The sequence below is a fragment of the Phodopus roborovskii genome, unplaced genomic scaffold, assembly GCF_943737965.1.
Source record: "Phodopus roborovskii unplaced genomic scaffold, PHOROB, whole genome shotgun sequence".
NCBI lineage: Eukaryota > Metazoa > Chordata > Mammalia > Rodentia > Cricetidae > Phodopus > Phodopus roborovskii.
In genome coordinates, this window is record NW_026126434.1 from 4,026,618 (window position 1) to 4,041,893 (window position 15,276).

Below are 15,276 nucleotides of genomic sequence, written 5' to 3' on the forward strand. Positions count from 1 at the left end.
CAAAGGACACAGTGGACAAGACCAAACGGCAGCCCACAGACTGGGAAAAGATTTTCACCAATCCTATATCTGACAAAGGGCTGATCTCCAAAATATACAAAGAACTCAAGAAACTAGTCAACAAAACACTAAATAACCCTATTAAAAAATGGGGTACAGAACTGAAGAAAGAATCCTCAATAGAGGAAATCAAAAAGGCTGAAAGACACTTAAGAAAATGCTCCACATCCTTAGCTATCAGGGAAATGCAAATCAAAACAACTTTGAGATACCATCTTACTCCTGCCACAATGGCTAAAATTAGAAACACCAATGATGACTCATGTTGGAGAGGATGTGGAGAAAGGGGAACACTTCTCCACTGCTGGTGGGAGTGCAAACTCATACAGCCATTTTGGAGATCAGTATGGCGGTTCCTCAGGAAAATGGGAATTAGTTTACCACAGGGCCCGACAATCTCCCTCTTAGGCATATACCCAAAGGATTCACATCCATGCAACAAAGGCATCTGTTCAACTATGTTCATAGCAGCACTATTTGTAATAGCAAGAACCTGGAAGCAACCTAGATGCCCCTCAATTGAAGAATGATTAATGAAGATGTGGCACATCTACACAATGGAATACTATGCAGAAAAACATAATGGTATCTTGAAATTCACAGGCAAGTGGATGGCACTTGAAGAAACCATCCTGAATGAGGTAACCCAGTCACAAAAAGAGGAACACAGTATGTACTCACTTATATATGGATTTCAGACCTAGATCAAAGATCACCAGCCTATAATTCACAACACCAGAGGAACTAGGATACAAGGTGTATTTTAAGAGATTCATATAAAGTCCCTCACAGAACTGGTAAGGGACAAGTCCCCCAGAGCTCAGGGGAAGTGGGGGGGGCAGCGAATCGAGAGAGAAGTAGGAGAAAATGAGGGGGAGGAAAGGAAAACATGTGCAACCAGGAAGATTGAGCCTGGTTAGGAATAGAAGACAGGAAAGAGAGAGAGAGAGAGACAGAGAGAGAGAGAACATAAAAGAGGTAGCCAATATTGGTTTGAAGATAAAATTGAACACAAAGAAAGGTCTAGAGAACTACAAGACTGCTGCCAACTAACAATTTGAGCTTCCGTGGAAAGGCTACCATAAATGCCCTTCCCGGAGAGTGAGATCAACAACTAACTTATCCATGGAGCCCTAACTAATGCCTGTTGGAAACAGTAGAACTCAGATGCAGATGGAGAGGACAAGAGCAGGCGGCAGAAACACATAGAGACAGCTTACCTGAACAAGGAAGAGCTAACAGGCCACCAGACTGATAGCTGGGAAGCCAGCATGGGACAGACTCAGGCCCCCCTGAATATGGGTCTCAGCCAGAAGGACTGAGCAGTCTAAGGGACCTCAGACAGTGGAGGCAGGATGTATCCCTGGTGCACAAAAGGACTTTGCGAACACATCCCCCATGGAGGGATAACTGCCTTAATCTAGAGACAGGAGAGAAGCCCTAGTCCCTACTTCACATGACCTGTCAGACCTACATGACCCCAACTGGATGGCATTCCCCTACATATGGAATTGGGATGGGGGGGGGATGGGAGGGGAGGGTGGTTAGAGTGCATGTGAGAGGGCAGAGAGGGTAAAAGGGAGGGAAGGAGGGAGGGAGGGATAGGGAACTGGGATAGACATGTAAAATAATAAATTAAATTTAAAAAAAAAATGCTTTGACTCCAAAATTTAAGTTCAAGGACAAGTTGATGTGGATTCCTTCCAGACTAATGTAGTTTGATCAAGCCAGACCACCTGAAACAGAGTACCAGAGTACATTCAAAACAGCTGGACAAGGCAGCCTTACAGACTACAGCCAGGATTTCTGAATCTTCTTCGAATCCCCCATGACAGCGCCCCTTACCAGCAGGAAGTAGTTTGGAAAGAACAACGCCCAAATTCCCAAATATTGTCTATAAATGTTTGTTTTCATTTAAATGGACTTGGTTATATAAAATAAAGAAAAAAAAAAGAAATCAGGAGGTATCTGTCTTGAGACTGCCTCAATAGTCTCACCTCAGCTAGAATTACATCACCATTACTGGCCTAAATATTTTAAAATGTAAACACTTTCTTCATTACATACATACAATAAAGTAACACTTACTAATTTTGTTGAAAACATGAGGACAAACGATGCCTAGAGGCAAAGACAATACACAACCTTGTATATACTGTGTTCTTTCTTACACATGTTAAGAGGAAGCACAGTAAAAGATGAGCAATAAGTAGCAATAAATACAACTATAGCATACTATAGTAAAATTGTAGCATCATTTTCTTGAACACTAAGGCCATTATTGGGTAAAGTAGGGCAAACGCTGAAAAATGGAAATAATCTGAGATCTAGACTACTAACTGGGCAGCATACAGCCATGGACACCCTGAATGTGATGGCTATTCTTGGTTGCCAACTTGAATACATCTAGAATGAATGGCAATCCAGAACTGGAGAGCACACCTGTAAGGCTTTTTTTTTGGGGGGGGGGAGGTTGGTTTCAAGTGGGTGAAGCCACTTCTAGTCTGATTTTTTGAGGTAGGAAGACACAAGCCTTTGATTCGGGTCTTGAGATGGAAAGATCTAGATCTTGAGATGGGAAGATACACTTTTAATCTTCTGGAAGCCTATATAAGGGCATGGAAGCAGGAAGTTTTTACCCTCTTTGTCTGCTTTTTCTTCCCTTGCTAGCAAGTCCACTCCTTCACTGGCATTAGAGCCTACTTCTAGATTCCGGCATCTACTGAAGACCAACTGAACAACTGAGACATCTAGACTAGTGGACTGAGCAACTTCTAGATTCTTAAACTTTCCATTCATAGCCAGTCATTGCTTTGTTGGACTGGATCACAGCCTGTAAGTCATTTTCTCTCTCTCTCTCTCTCTCTCTCTCTCTCTCTCTCTCTCTCTCTCATACACACAGAGAGAGGGAGAGAGAGAGAGTAATAGCTAGATATAATAGTAATATATATATATATATGAAGAGTAGTCTGAGAAAGCTGTTAAGGTTAAGCTGCATAAGCTCTCAGAGATTGCTGCAGCAACGGCCAAAGAACTTCCTGTTACATTTCAAGTTACCAGCAGGACTGAACACAGGCCATGTTTGCAGTTATGCAGATATAGAATGAAGGGGTTAACCAAGGCATGTACCAAAGATCCAGGGAAATGTCTGTGTCCAAGCAGTGGGCTGCAGGAGCAGACCTGAGGGGTATAGCTGACAGCAGTGAACAGAGCTGTAAAAGTGAAGCCTAAGTTGCAATGGAGCCAGGATGTTGGAAATGCTAGAAATGTGGGCAATTTGTGGAGAAAAGCTGCAGGGACTAAGTGCAGGTGGCCAGAGAGAGAGGCCAGGTGTGCCACAAATGGAAGGGTCATGGAGACCAGGGCTTCCATGTATGTTGGAAGTCAGATGATTCTACTATGTACCTTAGATACCAGACACGGTGCTAAGGGAGTTGATGTTTACACTGCATTAGTTCAGTCTTTTCTTGCTACTCCACTGTTCCTCTCTCTTAAAATGAGATTGTTCATTCTGTGCCATTGAATATTGGAAGGTGAAACTTTCTCTGATTTTACAGGGGCTCACAATGAATAAAGAAATATACACACCAACTTACTGGTTATTTTATTTTCTTTGGTCCTCATAGAAGTCTTGTGAAATTGGTATAGATGGTGTTTACAGTGCTATGGTTTGGGTACTAGAGAAATTTTGAATTGTGAGACTTGCATAGGTTCTTACATCACTAGGGGGTTAGCAGCATGCTAACATAGGACCATGGGGCCTGTCTTTATAAGATGTGTGGCCACACACTGCAAAGTGCTCTCTAGCCATAGGTCAATGGGCCAGTCTGACCCTGGACTTTGAACCTCCTGAACTGTGAACTAGCTAAAGTTTTTTCCTCTGAAAACTGGTTGATTACAGAACTAGCTTATAGTTGCTCAGGATAGATGAAGCACAATGGAGACTTTATCTATATACCCTGAATTCTAATTTTCATAATTTGCTTCCTATTGATAGAAAGAAGGAAAGGCTGTTCGTTACTTTTTTTCTCTAGATAACTGGAACTATAGCAAAAAGAGAAGTTCAACACTAAGACAATATAGTGGTTTCAATAAGAAATGTCTCCCAGAGTCTCAGGCATTTAAATATCTGGTTCTCAACTGGTGGCAATGCTTAGGACATTTAGGAGGTGCAGCCTTGCTAGAGGTGACATATCACTGGGGAAGGGCTTTGAAAGTTCAAGGCCTTGCCCTGTACCAGTCTTCTCTCTCTTCTCTATGCTGGTGGTAAAGCATGCAAGCTCTCAGCTTTCTTTTCCCGACTCCATGCCTGCTACTTGCTGCCATGCCTCCTCCCTCTGGAACCGTAACACAGAATAAACGCTCTCTCTCCTCTTTAAGTTGCCTCTCCTCATGATGTTTTATTACAGCAACAGAAAAGTACCAAATCTTTGGGTTTTCTTTCATTTGCATTTGACAGGCTATCATAGTGTAGCTTAGACTGCCCTCAAATCTACAGAAATCTTCCTGCCCCAGCTTCCCAAGTGCAGGGTAACAGGCCTCGGCCATGGCATCCAGCAAGTACATCAATGGCTTTTCCCATTGAGTCACACCCTGTGCTCCATTTCTTTATTAATTTATTTATTTTTGTGGTACTAGCAATCAGAGTCATGACTTCATTCATGTTAGACAAGTGCTCTAACACTGAGCTAAACTCTCAATCTCCATTTTGGGGATGGGGTGCATTTTGAGACAGGGTTTCTTTGCATATCCCTAGCTTTCCTGGAACTTGCTTTGTAGAACAGGCTATCCTTAAACTTAGAGATTTATCTGCCTCATCCTTCCAAGTGCTGGGACTAAAGGTGTGAACCACCACACCTGGCTCACTACCCATTTTTCTTTTTAGAGTTAAAAAGAAATGTTTTTTAAAAATTCTCCACTGCTACCTTCTGTCTTAATCACTGTTCTATTGCTATGAAGAGACACCATGCCCACAGCAACTCTTAAATTTAAAAAAAAGAAGAAGCATTTATCTGGAGGTTGCTTACAATTTCAGAGGTTTAGTTCACTATCACCATGGTAGGGAGCATGGGGGGCATGCAGGTAGATGCTGGAGCAGTAGCTGAGATCTACATTCTGATCCTTAGGCAGCAGGCAGAGAGAGATAGCCTGGCTTGGCTTTTAGAACCTCAAAGCCCACACCCAGTGACACACTTCCTCCAGCAAGACCACACCTCCTAATCCTCAAGTAGTGTCACTACCTGAAGACCAACCATTCAAATATATGGGCCTATGGGGGCCATGCTTATTCAAGCCACCATATCTTCTCTTTTCTAAATACTACAAAGATTTTTTGTTTTCTACCATTTCCAAAGGACTCTCATTCACACTGGGATATATGCTCTAGTATGCATATATGCCAGGTAAACTATGAACTATGTAAAGATTGGTTTGTTATACAGAAGAAACTAATAGAACAGGACTAAGACCCAAAAGTATTAACATATATTAACCTACCTGCCTGAGGTCTATTATTTTAATTTGATGTTCATAAAATATATAAAGTAATAAACATCAAAAAACAGAATTCAAGGTGATGGGATACTACTGAATAAAGAAAGGAACATATAAGACAAAAATGATACTACATTAAAAAAGCACTTTTCAAATGTGCATGTAGCTGCATCTTGCCTGTGAGCCCGTAACAATGGCCACATGAGCTTGAAGATGAGACAAGTTATAACTATATCCTCTCATCTTAGATAGACAAGACTTAGACTTTGCAGGTTAGGACTGCTATCAGAGTAATCTCTGTAAGGCCTTTTCCCTGATAGTGGACATGTATTATGCATCTACTGCTCAATGTTGCTCCTGCTAGTAGTAGATTGTAATTTGTGTATGATTACCTTTCCTTTTCCTGAAATACACTTGACATTTGTTATCATTGTATATAGTTTTAGCATCAGGCTTAAAACCTTCTTTAGACTAAAAGGGGAATTATAGTGGCATCTTGCCTGTCAACCTGTAACAATGGCCACACCCCTTTGGGCATGGCTTCAGGTAAGGATGAAAGTGGTGAGAGGAAAGCATGAGGCATGGTTTCTCTCTCTCTCTCTCTCTCTCTCTCTCTCTCTCTCTCTCTCTCTCTCTCTCTTCCCCTCCCCATCTCCCTTCCCCTCTCTTCTCTCTTTCTCTTTCTCTCTCTCAGGTCGCAAATCAGATCAGAAGGGCAGAGACAGGCTGAGGTGGTTCCTTACTGTTCTGTGTAAATTGTTCCTCAATAAAACACCCATTTATTATTTATCTTGGATCTAGTGAAATCACTACACCCACACCTTCATGTGCACATGTATGCAGAACTCATAACACATCAAATTATATACACAAGTGGAAAATAACTATTAACACAACTAATTTAAGGAATTCTTCAGGTATATTTCAGGCTGTACTACCCATCAAAAGTAGTTATACAAGAGAAAAGCCCTACCAATGTAATGAATATATAAAATCTGTCTTAAGGATACCCCTACTATAAGTCAGATAATTCAACAGGAAAGAAACCCTATGAATGTAATAACTGTTAAAAATCCTTTAACAGAAGTCAAATCTCAGAAGGTATCAAGGAACTCACAGGAGAGATGCTTATAAAGAATGTTAGAAAATGTTTGGTATGAAATCACGCCTTAGAAAATGACAGTAACCCATTGGAAGAAAAGACCTGTTTTGTATTCCAAAATCTACTCTTTTCTCTGGGGGCAGAAAATATTTCATCTCCCTTTATAATATGTATATAGGTATAATAACTCAATCCCAAACCCATCTGGCTCAAAAGGCTTTGCAATAAGCAAAAGAAGAAATTGTTAAAAAAAAAAAAAATTCCATCTCAGGTAGATCTAAAACTGTTGTCATAAAAATCAGTCCACACATGCATACACACATAGACTTAACATAGTTTATTAGGACACAAAGCACTGGGAAAGAATTTGAAGGTACGCTTAAGTAGTAATTCTCAACCTGTGGGTAATGACTCCTTTTGTAAAACTCTATCTCCAAAAGTTATAATTCATAAGTAGCAAAATTATAGGTATAAAGTAGCAATGAAAATAACTTTATGATAGGGGGTCACTACAACATGAGAAACTGTATTAAAGGGTCAAAGCACTAGGAAGGCTTACAGAATATTGACAGTTTTTGTAAATCATGGCTTGTGAAAAGGAAAACAGAAGACTGTTCATAGTTTAGGTACTAGAAAGAGAAAGAAACAAAACGGGGTAGAATCCTGCAGGATTAGTAAAAGAATCAGAACATTTCTAACTCTTTCCTCACAAAAACAAGATGGAAGTTTTTGTCCTGTCAGGTTCTGCAGTCTTTCAGTTCCAAAGAAACAGAGGCTATTGCTCAGGCTTATTACTAAAAATCTCTTACAACTTAAATTAACCCATAATTCTTTTCTATGTTTAGCCATGTGGCTTGGTACCTTTTCTCGGTATATCATTGCCATCTTGCTTCCTCTGTGTTCTGACTGGCAACTCCATCTCTGCCTTTCCTCTTCCTAGAATTCTCCTAGACTGGTATCCCAGCCTATACTTCCTGCCTGGCTACTGGCCGATCAGCATTCTATTAAGCCAAAACAAGTGACAAATCTTTACAGTGAACAAGAGCATTATCCCATATCATTTCCCCCTTTGTTTCTACAGGTGAAGAAAAACTATGGGTATCATCAAAACAGATAAAGATTCGATTTGAAGAAGACGCCTATAATTAGAAGAGATGATTGTTCATCAAGCAGCATGGCCATTTAATCTAAACTAACCTACAAAACTAACAAATGCTTTTCATTTGATCAGATATGACTTGCCAAAGGAGAACCTTCCCAAAAGTTTAGGGTTGGGCAAGGGTTTTATTTTTGTCTTTTCAGGAGAATAAAGGTATCCAGCTAAGGAATCCAGAGACCACTGGACAACTGAGACATCTGAAGGAAAGGGACAAATAATCCAGAAAAAATTGTTCCAAGGAAAGGAGTAGATTGACCTATTTATGTATCATATTTCCAACAGGATAAAAATTCATAAATCTTCCAAAATGTTTGTTTCTGCTTTTCTCTACAGACATCATGCAAGTATTTATTTTGTAGTCACAGTCCAATTAAAGATTAAAGCTGGCTTTGGAGTTGAAGTGTGGCTCTCTTCTTCTCTAAACCCAAGCATGCCTGCTAAAGAAAAATCAAAAATCTCTGTCTCATGTCAGAAAAGCCACCTAATATGGAACAAAAGAAAAACAAATATTTAAGGACTATTGTATTGACACTAATCTCTTAATCCTTTGGTTTTATACTGACTTTTAACAGCTTTTCTTAAAGTGCAAATGTCATATTTATATAAAAATTATAAGATTTATATATATGTATTTTAAAGTTTTGTCAGTATTAATTCTAGAAAAAGGATTCACCTAATAATTAATTCTAGAAAAAAGGTTTCATCTACCTTCCTGTACATGATTTTGGATTTGAGTCTCTACCAGTTTTCTGCAGTGAACCAGGACCACACCTAACAGTGACCTTTGAAGTCTCCAAAAGGAAAATGGGCCCCACAACAACAATTTCACTAGAACTATAATAACACCATTAAGCTGAACAATACCAACTAGGGATTGACTTTAGACTACAAATTGCTCAGAATAATTTTGAGGTGGCCAGCTGAGATGATCCAGCCTCAGACTACTCTAGCCAGAACTTGAGACAAGCCCTGACTTTCCCATTATGCAGAGACTGGACAAAAATAATACAGCTTGACAGTTAACCCCAAATTTTCTTTTCAGGATCCCCTAAAGATGCTGTTACCCCCAGACAGCAGGAAGTAAATTTAAGAACATGATGCCCACATTCTCAAGAGGTGGGGTGGGTGGTTTTTGGTCATTCAATGGGTTATGGATGTTTGTCACCGTTTAGCGAGACTGGTTACAAAATGTTGTTGGCTACGGTCAGAAAGTTGAACAAAGGGGATTAGATTCAAAGGTTTTGTTTTGGAAAAAAAAAGGAGGGGGGATACATATATGATAGGATAAAAAGGGTAGATACTGAATCTACTCTGAAAAGAACAAAGGGGGGATATAGATATGAAAAGTTAATTATTGAATCTACTTTTTTTTTAATTTTATTTTAATTTGCGTATGGAGGCCAGAACTCAACCTCCAGTGTTTGTCTTCGGGAGCTGTCTTCTGAGACACAACTTCTTTTTTGTTAATTTTTAAATCTTTTTCTTATTTTACATATCAATCCCAGTTCCCTCTCCTTCCCATGCTCCCATGCCCCCATACCCCGCCCCTGTCCCATTCCCCATCTACTCCCCAGGGAGGGTGACATGATAAAGAAGTCTTTTGCCATCTTCCCCCTGAGTATATTGAAATGTTGAAGACTAAACTTGGGTGTTCAGTATTCACTGGATTGCCCTCCTGATTCTATTCTGTATCTCTGTCTTTTCCTTAGTATCTTTACCTGCCATTTCTCAATCCACACTCCCCATCTCAGGTACAAACTGTGCAAGTTGGCTGCATCTGACTAAAGCCCCACGAAAACAGGTTATTACAGATTGTCGATGCAGCATAGGGCTACTACAGATGACTACTACATTATGTGATTTGAAGTAAAACCTTCAGTGTCTTGAACCTCTGTTTGTAATCCCAGTGCTGGGGAAGTGGAGAAAGGCAGGTTCTTGGTGGCTAGCTGGCCAGCCAGTCTAGTCTATTTGTTGAATCTACTTTTAAAAAGCAATTACCAGTTTTAAATATTTTACATTGGATTGGGCTTCTGTGTATTGCATACAAATATTGTATATTGATACAAATTTGAGATTAATTTATTAAGACATATTGTACATACGTTTCTAATCTTGTTCAAAGTATTGTACCTATATAGCTCATTCATCAATGTAATGCAAATTTCTAGTTCTTAAAAGTTATTACCAATTGTATAAGATAAGGAAATGTAGGTGAGTAATTAGTCACCTATTACTATGGAACTTGTAATTGCATCAGGTAAGTTTTCAAAGATAGGTCATCTTCAAGCACATTAGAGATTATAGAATATGGCACTTATAATGTTTTAATATCATAGGTATTTTTGGTGACAATGAGACATGTCTGCTCCTGGCAGCACCAATCTATTTCAGAGAAGATGATGGGCATGGAAGAAACTTACATGGAGTTTTCTTTCTTTGTGGCAAAGGTAAGCCCCTGGGCAAGAACATGCCTTTGCCTTGACTGATGATAGTATGCTGTTCAAATTGGACAAATGGGACACCAGAAAGAGTGACTGCAAATCTTGCCAAAACAAAGCAGGATAGCCCTTCAGAAAATCCTGCTCCACAGAAGTCTGTCAAAGGTGCTAGGCATATAGGCAGAAAATGGATGCTCCAGTGTTGCAGAGGAATCTTGGGTGATATCCTGGCAGCCAGGTGTTTTTGTCATTTCTCACATTTTTTGGAAATCACTTGCTTACACTCCCTGTTTACTCAGTTAATATTATTTTACTTTCTGGTCTTTCAGGAAAGTTGAAGACTAGATAGTTATAGCTGCAATTTTCTTTGCATACCAGACTCAGAAAGGAAATTCACTAAAGAAATGTAAAATATAAAAAGTTGAGGGACATTAAAAGATAATTTAATAATGCAAATTAGGATAGAAAGAAAATTAGGTATAAGACTTTGGACTCAACAAGGTATGATAGATAATGAAGTATTTTCTCTGAATTTGTTAAATACAAATGGACTAGATATTTTCTCTGAATTTGCAGATACAAATGGACTAGACATTGTTGATGTAATTATTACCTATATATTGTATATACTTATTGTGCTTATTGTATATAGTTTTTATGTTAGCTGTAGCATTTTTCTTTTTGTATTAGACAAGAAAGGGAATTATAGTGATATATTATTTATAATTTATTAAAGTTTGCTAAGGATTCAGAAAGCAAAGCTATTCTCAAGCTATAGAGATCAGGCTGTGGTAGTACACACTTTTAATCCCAGGACTCAGGATTAAGAGTAAGACAGATTTCTGAGTCCAAGACCACCCTGGGCTACCAGAGAGTGAATCAGAGCTCATGCCTTTAATTCCAGGATTTAAAAGGTATAAAGAGCAGAGGCATTCAGTCTGAGAGTTAGTTCCAGCCACGTTTTGGAGAGCATAGAAGTCTGAGTGAATCTGAGGAGCAGTGAAGTTGGGAGCACTCTGAGGATCACCCCTTTGGTCTGAGCTGAGGTAGAGGTGAGAGCTAGTGGCTGGATGCTTTGCTTTTCTAATCTTCAGCTTGGAGTTTGAACCCCAATATCAGTCTCTGGGTCTTTTATTTTTCATGCTACCACAAGATATATTAAAATCCTTATATTTCCACAAGCCCTTAAATATATGCTAAGTCATACCTTTAAATTACTCAACTATTATTACAACTATTAGTATAGGGAACTTGTCCATTGGGTCATCATTAACATATACACGGCACATAAGGCAATAACCAATGGGAATTTCCTGTGAAGGTGGCTGGTGTAAATGGTAAAATACAACCCAGTGTATTTCTCAGGCCCACTGGCTTCCTAACATTCTCAGCCTGCCATGAAGGAGCCTGTAGCCACACAACTGAATTGCTGAGGGCAAAAGAATATTAAGGAATGTGAACTGCCTCCAGGCTGTCCCATAGAAGCCTCTGAGAAACAACATTTTCCCTTTCTTTCCTTCACATTCCCTGCTTGATGAGGAACAAGATAGCCTCCAAAGCCACATGCTGGAGACACCAGAGTCACAGATGCCAAGAACCTATACCTACACTACCATGGAAGCAATGTCCTACTGTCATTACAAACACCTGGAATCAATTTCTCAGAAGACTAAACCTCTCTCCTGCTTGAGTCTCTGGAGTTTGCTAAGTGTAACTTAAATAATACAATAAGCTGACTAGTTCCTAGTGCTCTTGTTTCTTCAAAGGCACATGTAATTGAACACTTGGTACTCGTTTGGAAGCTGTTTGGAGACAGAACTTTTAGGACATGGAACCTTGTTGGAGAAAATATGTCCCTGGGAATGGGACTTAAAATCTTACAACCTCACCCCACTTCCATTTCTCCTTCTCTGATTCTTGTATGCAGCTGAGATGTGCCCCACTCCTTACCCTAGGCCTGCACCTCACCTGGGAAGCAGGCTAGAGCTCACCCTGTTGTCAGGACGCAGGTGAGCAGACCCTGAGAGCAGGAGAGTTGACCTGCTCTCCTTTTCTGCCATGTGGTGAGGGAAAGATGACCTTCCCCCTCACTCATTACCACCTGAGGCAGGAGAGAGAACTGATCTTCAGGTCACAAGAGTGGGAGAGTTAGCCCTGACCCTCACTGGCTGTAGCGCCTAAGAAAACTGCCTCTATTTCTCATTTGGGCAGCTGTACTAGAGCTGATCCTGTTGTAGGGATGCAGGTAAGAGGCCCTGAGGGTGTGAAAGCACTCTCCACTTGCCATGTGGTGGCATGGATGAGGGAAAGATGCTTTCCCCCCACTCTGCCTTTTGCTACCTGAGACATGAGGGCTGGCCTTGGAAAGTAAGAGAACTAGCTCTGCCCCACACCAGTGGCAGCACACAGGAGAGCAGGTCCTGCACCCTGCCTGTGTAGTACACTAGAGCTGGTACACACACACACACACACACAATCTGGAGACAGGGTCCAGCACCTTGCCTGGGCAAAATAATAAAGTTGGCCCTGGCAATAAGAGAGAGGGGTAGATCGCAACTATTTACTCTTCCCAGGGTGATCCATGTGTCCCTCTTAGGGACCTCCTTGGTAAACTTGGGGGAGGGGAGTGGCAAAGGAGAGGGGATAGGGAATGAGAACATGGTGATCCAGTTGGGGGAGGGATGGGGTGGGAGAACGAGGAAAGAGATACCTCAATAGAGGGAGACATTATGAGGACTAGGGAGAAACCTGATGCTAGAGAAATTTCCAAGAATCAACAAGGATGAACCCAGCTAAGAACCCTAGCAGCAATGGAGAGGATGCCTGAATGGACCTTCCCCTGTAATCAGACTGATGACAGGCAGTGTGAGCTGACCAATCCAATTATCACCTAGGCCCAGAACTGGGGCTGTGACTTGGTCCACCCAATCTATGGACTGCTGGGACACGAGAAGAGAATAAACCTATGGATCCAAAACTGCAAGATCTCCTTGACACAGGACAACCGTATATTTAAAAAGAGATCCAGGGAGAGCCCATCATTGCCAATATTGGTGGTGTAGCCACACCAAAGACTCCTGGTAATAAACACTTGTAAGTAAAGATGAATGGATTAAAGAGTAAACTGTGTGTGACTCAACAGGCCACATGATAGCTTCCACAAGATTCTTCTTCTCCTCCTCCTTCTGTTTTGTTTGTATTTTGGTTTTTCTTTTCAATTTGGTTTGATTTGGTCGGGGAGATTTGCAAGGGCAAAGGGCAGATTCAAGGAGACAGGGAGATGTAAATGCTATTAGAATGCATTATATGAAATCCACAAAAAAACAACAAAAGTTAAAAAAAAAAAAGATGCTTTTGGTTAAGTCACTGAAAAATCAAATAATTATCTCTAATAATTATCCCTAATGCAACCATTAATTGTCTTTTTAAATTAAGTTCACTAAAGCAATCAACTGCTGTCTTCAGAGTTGAACTACACACTAATGTGTTTTCATTTTTAGATAAATAAATAGTCATGTATGCACTTGGCCATCTTTGCCTTTCTATATAACTCAATTTCAGGGTGACCTCAACTGGCATCCTGGCTCTCAATGCCACATCTTCCCAATGTCCCATTTCCTATCCCAATTTCCAGAGTTTGATATCCAAACGCCTTCCTGACATTATCAATCAATGTTTAGTGAACATCTGGAACTCAACCTATCCAAACTGGAGCAAGTGGCTTCTGTGTCCCCATGTGGCCCACTTCCTCTTCCCTCAACCTGCCCCATTTTAGTCAGCTGTAACACTACTCAGCGTGTTCCCAAAGCACAGGTCTTTGTCACTTCTTGCACATTTTCAACATAAATCCATGTTAAAGTCTTGTAGACTCTGCCTTTAAAACCCACTCTGAACCAAGCATTTCTCAGCACCTGCATAGCTAGCTACCGTGGGAATCCCAGCCTCATCATATCTTGCCTGGAATTATCAAGAGATTCCTAATGGTCTTCCAACATCGACTTTCACCCCCTTATTGGCCATGTAGTAAAAGTATATGAAGAGGCCAGGTGGTGGTGGCACATGCCTTTAATCTCAGCATTTGGGAAGCAGAGACAGGAGAATCTCTGTGAGTTCAAGGCCTGCCTGGTCTATAGAGTGAGTTCCAGACAGCCAGGACTGTCATAGAGAAATCCTGTCTCAAAAACAAAAACAAAAAATAACCACAACAACAAAAGTAAACCAAAGTACTAGCAAGATGGCCCAGGGGTTAAGAGCAGATACTACTCTTACAAAGGATCCTTGTGGGGTAGCTCATAACCTCTTGTAATTCTAGCTCAATGCCTCTGGCCTCCACAGGCACCTGACTCAGGTGTATGTGTGAACATAAACACACACACACACACACACACACACACTACTAAAAAAAAACTACTAAGAGTAAATCACTTCTCTGCCTAATTCCCCATTTTGCATATCACTGTGTGCAGTTAAATACAAACCTTTAGCACCAGCCACAAGTCTTATACAACCCAGATATCCCCGACCTCCCCCACTTTGCTTCGTGAACCTTCCCATGCTCATCCATGACTTAGCCCCTTGCCACACTTATTTAAGGTCCTTAGACTCACAGCCCTGTTCTTCCTCAGAGCATCTGTACTTTCCTGCTCAGTAACTGTGACTTTCCCCTATCCTTGTGTTTCTTCCTTATCAGGCAGACCTCTTCCTCAGCTTAAATATTATCTTCTCAGGAGCTAGTTCAAGGAGTAAGAACATTCGTTGCTCTTGCAGAGAACCTGGGTTTAATTCCCAGTATTCATGTGGTGGTTCACAATCTCCTCTCACTCCTTTTCCAAAGGAAATGATGCCTTCTTCTGATATCATGGACACCAGACATGCACATGGCATACATACATACACACAGGCAAAATATTTATATTATAAAATAAAATTAAAAATTTAAAATAAAAATGTTAATTTTACCTTCTCAAAAAGATCTTACCTGTCTCCTCCTCTCCTCACTGTCACACAAACACTCACACATAAAC

At 40.6% G+C, this 15,276-nt stretch overlaps 1 protein-coding gene across 3 annotated transcripts in view; it reads right to left on the reverse strand.

Annotated features, from left to right (window-relative positions):
* The window catches only part of Syt14 (synaptotagmin 14), a 113,340-nt gene that overhangs the window by 84,281 nt on the left and 13,783 nt on the right, over window positions 1-15,276 (reverse strand). The window lies entirely within an intron of this gene.